Source organism: Zootoca vivipara, chromosome 7 (genome assembly GCF_963506605.1).
Source record: "Zootoca vivipara chromosome 7, rZooViv1.1, whole genome shotgun sequence".
NCBI classification, from domain to species: domain Eukaryota; kingdom Metazoa; phylum Chordata; class Lepidosauria; order Squamata; family Lacertidae; genus Zootoca; species Zootoca vivipara.
The window spans coordinates 65,194,232-65,204,412 of NC_083282.1; positions in this window are offsets into that span (position 1 = coordinate 65,194,232).

The following is a 10,181-nucleotide window of genomic DNA, read 5'->3' on the forward strand; positions in this document are numbered from 1 at the left end:
TTCCAAGCCAAACCTGCAATAATAACTCACATGAAACCTACATTTGTTTGTTTTATAAATGTTGGCTTTATCATACTGGTGCTTGCAAAATCAATGAAATATTTCATCTAACAGGTCTCATTTAAAGGGGAATGTACCTAATTCACACTTTCCAAAACAAAACCCAAACTGAAACAAAGCCATCCTTTAAAATTCACACCCCTCCCAATTTTGAAATTCAGTTCCTCAGCCAAATCATATACTAAAAATTGCATCTATTTAGGTAAAGTATGCTTTAAAAGGCATATATTGGTGAAGATAGCATAAAAATGTATCATATTAGGAGAAGCTGGCTTGTAAAAATGTGTCTATTAAGCAAAATTGGATAGAAAAAATGTGTATATTAGGGGGGAAATCACTTTAGGATGCTAATTTTATGACTTTGGGGGGATCACAAACTGATGCAGGAATGTGGAGAATAGAACTTAAGGCTGAGAAAATGAGAAACTGGAATTGACAGATTTGCTCATCCCTAAAGTAGACGCGGGTGGCGGGACGCGGGTGGTGCTGTGGATTAAACCACAGAGCCTAGGGCTTGCCGATCAGAAGGTCGGCGGTTCAAATCCCCATGACGGGGTGAGCTCCCATTGCTCAGTCCCTGCTCCCGCCAACCTAGCAGTCCAAAGCACGTCAAAGTGCAAGTAGATAAATAGGTACCGCTACAGCGGGAAGGTAAACAGCGTTTCCGTGTGCTGCTCTGGTTCACCAGAAGCGGCTTTGTCATGCTGGCCACATGACCTGTCAGAAATCCCTCTGCCAATAACACGAGACGAGCGCTGCAACCCCAGAGTCAGTCACGACTGGACCTAATGGTCAGGGGTCCCTTTACCTTTTTAAGCTGGACTTACTGAGACATTCACTGAAATTCTTCCAGTGTACTCTGATCTAAGATTTGCATGTCCCAGTTCAGGTGTTGCATTTCTGGTTGCAAGAACACACAGCAGCAGCATCCTGTGGGCATCCTCTAGAAAATGGAGAGATTTTTGTGTGTGTGCAGAGCAAAGAGGGTGGGTTTTTCCCCTATTATAATACTCCCAAAGGAATGATGGTAGCTGATGTGGGATCCTTTGGTGAGACGTGAGCAGGAGCAGATACGTAGTGGATGTTGACCTGTTTTCTCCCCAGGGACTCTTGATTGAAAGGCAGTTTTGTTCCAAACCAAATCTGTGCTTGAATGAAGTTGGCAAGGTCTCCCAGGTTGAGAGAAGAAAGAGATGGTTTCATCCGCTGCAGATGGAGGGGAGATGAACTGCAAAAGGAGGACACAAATGCCCTCTAGAACTCCTGCTTTTCTGACAAGGGATTTTATTTCTGGAGGCTTTCTAGGACGGATAAAGATGCAGCCATGTTAGCGAAAGAAGTTAGATTTTCCCTCTCCAGATGCTTGTTACCGGTAGGTGTCTGTTTTCTCCAATAATCAGGTCTTGGCGTCAGCTGGCCACTGATACTGCCCTCTCTCCCCTCACCCCTACCCCTATTGCAAACCTGTTCTCTTTCAGCCCCAAGGTAAATAGCTAGCTGTACAAACTGGTACAAGAAGGGCCATTCACACAGTATTGCGATATAAAACTTCAATGCATATATCCACTTAATGCAATCAGCAAGCTTGTTTGAATATTCAGACTATGGCCCATGATTCACCTGTAAAAAAATGGTCCCCAAAATTTCTGAAATTCAGTGGAGTCCGAACTCAGGCTACAATTCTGTGCACACTTTGATAAGCCCCACTGAACAGAGTTGAACTATCTTTGGACTATAATAATAATAATAATTTATTATTTATACCCCGCCCATCTGGCTGGGTTTCCCCAGCCACTCTGGGCTGCTTCCAACAGAAAAATAAAACAGGCTGCATAGGGCCAGCCTGTATCCCGTAACACACTAGCTGGACCCTGAAAAGCAGGATCTCACCCAGGAAGCAAAATGCACTCATCTTAAGGCAGAATGCAGAGCATCTTAAGATTTTGCCTCGATTTATTGTCACCAACAAAACTGGCAAGCATTTTCTTCAGGCTTTGTCTTGACAGTAGTAACCCATTTCTGATGCCCCTGACCTCATCAACCCCTCTTTCAAAAGGAGAGGTGTGCAGGAGAGTCGTCCCACCTTTTGCAAGGCTACCCTCTTCCTCGTGACAGCCTGGCCCCAAGTACACTTGCTCAAAATAGTTCAAGACCTTAGGAACGCAGCCCTCTGAGTCAATCATTCTGATTAGATATATTGGAAAATAAGCAATGCAGCTGGGAGGTTTTGCCCTCTGAGAAAGATTAAGGGGGAAGAGGGCAGAAGGGAATGGAAACTTGCCTATTTTTGTCCAAATCCTTACCTTCCGTAGAAGTGGGAGGTCAAGTCAAATTCCCCGAAACAAACTGAGCACAAATTTCCAAATGCAGCCCTAAAATACCACCTTGAGAGTTATTTCGCTTGCCAAAAATGTCTGTCTCCATCAACAGTTTCTTCAATGAAACAATTAACCAAATGGATCAGAAGTGACCAGCTGTGTCTTGGGCACTGGGCAAAAGGACCCTGTGGATCATGCAGCCAGTAAACAGGGCCATGAGAAGTGCTGTTTCTAGAACTCCACCTGTGCGGGAACAAACCTAGGAGTCAACAATCAGGACAGAATATCAACATGTTTCATTGGAATACTTGTCTGTCTCCAAAAGCAAGTAATATGTTAGGAGAGGGAGAGATGGGACTTCAGGACCCGGACTCTCCTGTAGCTTGTGGCTCCTCCTCTGCCTCAACCTTTTCCATTCCAGCTGGTCATTGCAAGAACTCTGTCATTTAAGATCCTGAATACCTGAAAAATGCTGAGTGTCATAAGAGCATAAGAACAGCCTGATAGATCACGCCAAAGGATCATCTAGTCCAGCATCACGTTCTCATCCTGTAGGTGTTGCTGTGGTCTAAACCACTGAGCCCCTTGGGCTTGCCGATCAGAAGGCTGGCGGTTCGAATCCCCATGACGGAGTGATCTCCCCTTGCTCTGTCCCAGCTGCTGCCAACCTAGCAGTTGGAAAGCACACCAGTGCAAGTAGATAAATATGTATCGCTGCAGCGGGAAGGTAAACAGTGTTTATGCACTCTGGTTTCTGTCATAGTGTTCCGTTGCACCAGAAGTGGTTTAGTCATGCTGGCCACATGACCCAGAAAACTGTCTGTGGACAAATGCCGGCTCCCTCAGCCTGAAAGCGAGATGACCACCACAACCCCATAGTCGCCTTTGACTCCAGGGGTCCTTTACCTTCTACCTGAGGGTATAATCAAGAATCTAAACTCAAGCATTCATGACTGTTGGCTATCCAACCTCTGCTTAAAAACCTCCATTGAAGGCAGGGTTGCTATATGTCCAGAATTTCCCAGACATAACCGGAATAGTGCAGTTGGAAGCAGTTTCCAGGTGGAAATTGGAAAATCTGGTCATATGGATTTTGGCAAATTTCCTTTAAAATAGCTCTAAAACTTCACTTTACAAAAAAAGAGAGCAAAAACAAACACCTCAACAACATTTGTGTCTGGATTTTCACTTTTTGAAATATGGCAACCCTAAAAAGGAGAGTCCACATTTCACAAGGGAGCCTGTTCCACATAGAACCATTTCCTTTTGCCTGTCCTGAATCTTCCAACACTCAGCTTCAATGCTGTATTGTGTTTTTAATATTCGGTTGGAAGCCGCCCAGAATGGCTGGGGAAACCCAGCCAGATGGGTGGGGTATAAATAAAGGTAAAGGTAAAGGTACCCCTGACCTTTAGGTCCAGTCGCGGATGACTCTGGGGTTGTGGCGCTCATCTCGCTTTATTGGCCGAGGGAGCTGCCGTTTGTCCGCAGACAGCTTCCGAGTCATGTGGCCAGCATGACTAAGCCACTTCTGGCGAACCAGAGCAGTGCATGTAAATGCCATTTACCTTCCTGCCAGAGTGGCACCTATTTATCTACTTGCACTTTGACATGCTTTTGAACTGCTAGGTGGGGGTATAAAGAATATTATTATTATTATTATTATTATTATTATTATTATTATTGGAGGGCCCCAAGTTCCAGTATTATGAGAGGGAGAAAAACTGCTCCATATCCTTTATCCGCATAAACGTATATATATCTCTACCATGTCCCCTCTTATTTACCTTTTTTCCTAAATTAAAATGCTCTGGATGCAGTAATCCAGCCGGATGGGCAGGGTATAAATAAATCATCATCATCATCATCATCATCGGGGAGTTCTTCCAGTCCCTTGATCATTTGTCCAACTCCTCTTTCTGGAGTGGTGACATGAAAATGTGCCGCTGTGCAACTGCAGCACTGACAGCTGCTTCTCTGGTAGCAGCAGAGGCAGCAGGCTGGGTGGGGGGGGGACCCCCAGGAGTGCTGCCTCTTGCGTTTTTGCCCCCCAAGGCAGCTGCTTCACTCATCTCAAGGGTGGGCCGGCTCTGCCATCTTTTGCATCTCTTGCTTTTCTTTAATAGGGGAAGCCAGTGATTTAACCTAGGGAAAGTGATGATCCTTTCCCTTAAGTATACAAATACTGAATTCTCAGGTTCTGTCTGAACACAATGTGGCTATTGCATGTGACAAAGTGCTGGTGTGATTAGGCTCTGAATTTATCACCAGAAGTGAATGTGGACAGAGACAGATGATTGCCCTCAATTAATTTCAATGGGCCACTGCTGCCCTCTTGTGAGGACACACAGAATAGCATGGGTTAATGGTGGCCGCGGGGGGAATCAAGGGTGCTTAATGCAAGCATTGTAGCTTTGCTTCAAGAGCATGAGAACGCCACACACAGGATACTGCTCTTTGACATTAAGGGAAGGGTGTGTGCAGGCTCAAGGTTGAGGTCCTGAAATTAAACTCAGGGAAGCTACAATTTCTTTGCTGCCAGATAAACATCTTTTGCTACACTGGGAAGGCGCTTGATCAGCATTTTCACTGTGAAGGAGTCAGTTCTTCTCACTTCCAAAGCGGCAAGATTATTATAAGAATGCATTTGCACCTCTGGCCTAACAAGAACACAGTCTCCCAGATGTGAAGCAACAGATTCAAATTAGATTTAATTAAGGCGTAGTTCTGACTTGAATAAGCTAGTATCTCCAAGCTACTTTGGGAAGTTAGTGGTGCTGCATAGCTTTGCCAAACTAGACATCCTTGTGAAAGCTATTTTACCGCAAGATGAGACCTTAGAATTGCAGTGGATACCTCAGTGAAGACGTCGGTCCAGTGGGACAAAATGCAAATTCCATGCTCATCAGTGTATCAGATGTGACTGGCCAAATTTTATTGCCAATTAAAATTGGCCCCTGGAATTGCATCACAGAATTGCATCGGCGCCCTTCTTTCTATGCTGAATATAGCTTTTACTTCTACTTAATATCCAAGGTCAATAGCTTACTTTTCAGTGCTCTACTATTATGGCTTTGCTCATTATGATAAGAACTACAAGCAACTACAGCTGGCTATGATCAGCAGAAATCAACCTTGCTGTGCCTTTCAAATCTGTCTGATAAGTCTGGAACTTGTTTATTTTGGAAGTCACTGATATGCTAATGTAACTCATATTAATAATGTATTTAATATTCCCAAATTTGGCAGAAAAGAAAATATTAAATGTGGTCTTTCCCCCTAAGGGTCAGTGGCAGTTTTTGTTTATTAGTTCACTCTATGCACAGTGCACAAAAAACCAAATCACAGAAGCAGAATTCTGGAGGCTACTGCAGTCTTAATGGCTACTGCAGGCTGCTTGGAAAATAAAATCCATTTCACACACACACACACCCAGCAACTTGAGACATGTTCTCTCTTGTTTTGGGATACTACTTTAGGAAACTAAGACAGTTTTAGATGGGCCAATCTTTGTTTTAATATCATATAAAAGTGTAATATAGTTTAAATTCAATCATTATTGAAGGTAGGTGGATAATTTTGCTCCCAAATATCTCTGGAAATCCCAAATACCTGCAGTAAGCAATGGATAACTGTAATAAATAATAATCATAACTGTCTATTCATACATTTCAGACCCATTAAGTTCTGAATATGTGTTTATTCCAGGAGTGTTGCATTCAAAGATATTACTTCAGGTTTTCTCTTATTCGTTCTGGAGTTATAGGTTTTTCAATCAGTCATAATTAGCTAAAGTATATCAATCTTCTCCAACCTGGTGCCTTCCAGAAGTTATTGGACTGCTGCTCCCATTATCCCTGATCACTGGCTAATTGTAGTCCAATAACACCTGGAGGACACCAGGTTGAGAAGAAATGAAGAAGAAGAAGAGGAGGAGGAGGAGTTTGGATTTGATATCGCGCTTTATCACTACCCTAAGGAGTCTCAAAGCTGCTAACATTCTCCTTTCCCTTCCTCCCCCACAACAAACACTCTGTGAGGTGAGTGGGGCTGAGAGAAGTGTGACTAGCCCAAGGTCACCCAGCAGCTGCATGTGGAAGAGCGGAGACATGAACCCAGTTCCCCAGATTATGAATCTACCGCTCTTAACCACTACACCACACAGGGAAGGGAAACAGAACAGTTCGGTTTGCAGGAAGTGTGACGTGACTTGTATCTGTAGTTATTATTGTTTTAATTAGGCCCTCTCAGAGGTTCAGAGATAGCAAGTCCACTCCCAGCAGCTTTTGAGCCATATTTTAAAAAAATAAAAATGATGATACATGAAAACGAAGCACCAGAACGTATATAACTGGGATGACTCCTACCTGTTGTTCACACTAGAGGGTGCTACGGATTATAAATTGACTGCTTATTTTCTCTACTTCCATTACTGTGTCTGTTGGTACTCGGGTGCAGAATTAGTTCCAAGGGGCTTCTGAGAAAGGCAGAAAGGAAGGAGCATCAGCTTATTCTGCCCATAGCTGCCAAGTTTTCGCTTTTCTCGCGAGGAAGCCTATTCAGCATAAGGGAAAATCCCTGTAAAAAAGGGATAACTTGGCAGCTATGATTCTGCCTGCTTGTACCACGACCATCGCAACTCCTCTGAATAAATGTATGATAATTTAAAGTTTCCTTGCACTATAGCCATGCTAAAAAACAGCATGTGTTAATTCATTCAGATGCCTGCAAATTGATAATTGCCCTGCATCACAGGCTGAGCTAAAGAAAGACTCCGCTAGATCCAGAGCAAAGAGCATTTTTTAGCAGACAGGGCTTGAACACATCTGGCAAGTGACAATTACTATTGGTTCCCAGCCTGTCCAAAATTTCTAAGAGTATCCTTGTGACTGTAGCTGTTTCTTTTTTATTATATGTGTTTTTCTTAATTTGCAATGTATATCAGTCATAAACAGTGATTCATACAGACCTGATTTTTTTTGTTGTTTTTACAATCCATGCCCCCCATAAGCACCAGATGTCTATTTAATTACATTTAACTTTTAAGTAATTTCAGTTTTAAACTAAGGTACCGTTCTGCAAATCACCATGAGTTCTCAGAGGCCTATAGCTCATTATGGCTGTGTCATGATTTTAGGGAACCTTTTAAAGGTTTATGATTATAAGCTCTTGATCAGATCAGGGGAATTCATTTCCTTCCATTCTCTTACTATTTGAAAGAGGGGTCTGTGACACCTGACTTTTTAATAAATAAATAAACCAGCTACTCCGAGCACAGAAAAGGTAGGGGAGGAGGTACTTAATCCTTACCCACTTTCTGCTTTAAAAAACCTCTCCTGCACACGAGCTGTTTTTCTCCACTTTGCAGAAAGTATATATCTTTTCCACTTCAGGTAGAAAGAAAGCTGAAGGGGATTGTGAGTTGTAGAAAAACAGTCAGAGGGAAAATTAATAAATAGCCACCAAAATGGCCTTGGCAGGGTACAAAAAATGTTGTTGTTGTTTCACTGATCACGCCAGAAGAATTCAAGCTTTTCCCTAAAACTGCAGTTCCCTTATAGTCCTGAGGGGGCTTTGCCATTATTTCATTGCAAACACACTAAAAAAATGTCCAAGAGAATTTGCAAAACCTCTGTGTTTGAGACGTTAAGCTGGGCACCTGTCATGCCCTCAAAGAGAGATCAAAGGCAAAGAAATCAGGGACAGAGAGGACACTGAAGAGTGACCCACACAGGTTGAAAATGGGACAACCCTTCGAGCTGGCAGGCCAATTATTTGAAAGAATTGTTGCCAAGCGGATAGTGCCCTGACCCTGTGGAATTACATGAGTGTGACCAGGGCCATAACATATGTTAGAATCCAGGTTGGTAGCCTTTTCCTTGGCAGTGGCACCACATTCAGCAACCCAACAGCTGAGAATCCTGGCATGACTCAGTGTGTTTACAATGCACTGTGTTGTGTGGGACAGAACCCAACGCATGTCTCACATTCGGCAGCTTAGTTATCATTCCAAAGAGCTGGGTCTGTATGAGGGGAGGGTCAGGGATGCAGCTGCCCCAGAAGAAGAAATTGGCTGAATGGGAAAGGAAAGGTTGTGGAGAAAGGAGAAAATGGAAGCAATTATTTCCGGGTTTTTGGCGTTCAGGTTGCGAATCGTTTAGCTTATGAGATGCTCTGTAAACCTAGGTTCTACTGCATAAGAAAAGGGTTCCAACATTTGGGACTTTCTAGGTAAGAAAAAGTGGGACCCAGGTGGTGCCGTGGGTTAAACCACTGAGCCCAGGGCTTGCTGATCAGAAGGTCGGCGGTTCGAATCCCTGCGACGGGGTGAGCTCCCGTTGCTTGGTCCCAGCTCCTGCCAACCTAGCAGTTCGAAAGCACGTCAAAATGCAAGTAGATAAATAGGAACCGCTACAGCAGGAAGGTAAAACGGTGTTTCCATGTGCTGCTCTGGTTTGCCAGAAGCGGCTTTGTCATGCTGGCCATATGACCTGGAAGCTATACGCTGGCTCCCTCGGCCAATAATGCGAGATGAGCGCGCAACCCCAGAGTCGGTCACGACTGGACCTAATGGTCAGGGGTCCCTTTTCCTTTCTTCTTTTGGAATCAGCTGGGTTTCAGTGCTCATCTCTGAGGAGCACGCAAGAGACCAAAATTTACCCTTTACCTTTAGGTAAGAAAAAAAAGGCAATTAAGCGGTGGATATAATAGAAGGATATAAGATTACCGGTATACACCAGCATGGAGAAAATGAAGAGAGAGAAGTTTCTAATACTAGAATTCACTGAAGCTGAATGTTGCAAGATTCAGCAGAGACAAAAGGAAACACTTCTTCATCCATTCACAGCAAAACTATGGAACTTGCTATCACAAAATGTAGTGGCAGAGGATTAGACAAAGTCTGTGCTAGGGCTGCTTCAAAAGACCAGGCCTAAAACACTGGCCTCACAGTATGGTTGCATGGCGTAGGGTGCTGTGGCAAGTGGGGAGCAACTGTGAAGTGATGCGGCCAAATTAAACATGCAGGCACAGGTTTGTGGGCTAAGCACCACTTCTTTAGTGTGTGCAGTAAAGTAAGTGTTAAAAACATAAATTTTGAAGTGGCTTCTAAACTTGGCTTGTTTGATCCTTACAGGCCATTTTCAAGCCCTCCTTCTTTCCTCAGATCATCCCTATTCCTTAGATCATTTCAATGCTCAGACAGCTGTCATTCCTTTGGTTTCTGGTTGCTGCTGCATATCGCTCAGAATCCGTCTCCTTCAGAGCTCTGCCCCAGAACAGCCACCTGTCTCATCACCCACTGCCTTCTCCAGATGAGAAAGAAATCTGTGTCATCACTGTTTTTCCACATATACAGAAAGATCCAGTGTGTTGGGGGAGGGGGTTTGCACCATAGCTTTCCAGTTTTCCCTTTTCTCACGAGGAAGCCTATTCAGCATAAGGGAATTTCCCTTTAAAAAAGGGAGAACTTGGCAACTATGGTTTGCACTGGCACAGAAAGTGCAAAAGAATATGGAATCCATCTTATATAATCATGTAGACAACAGTTCTGTGAAACTGTTTAGCCTTTGGTCAGATCCAGTGAGAGTAAGCAAAGCAAGTCATTTTAAGAACATAAAATGTGGGCCTATCTGGAGCACATCCACACCATACCTTTAAAGCACTATGATACTACTTTAAACAGTCATGGCTTTCCCCCAAGAATTCTGGCATCTGCAGTTTGTTAAGCATGCTGGGAATTGTTAAGGAGGCTCCCAGAGCTACAATTCCCAGAGTGATTGACTAATCAATTTCTCTTCACAG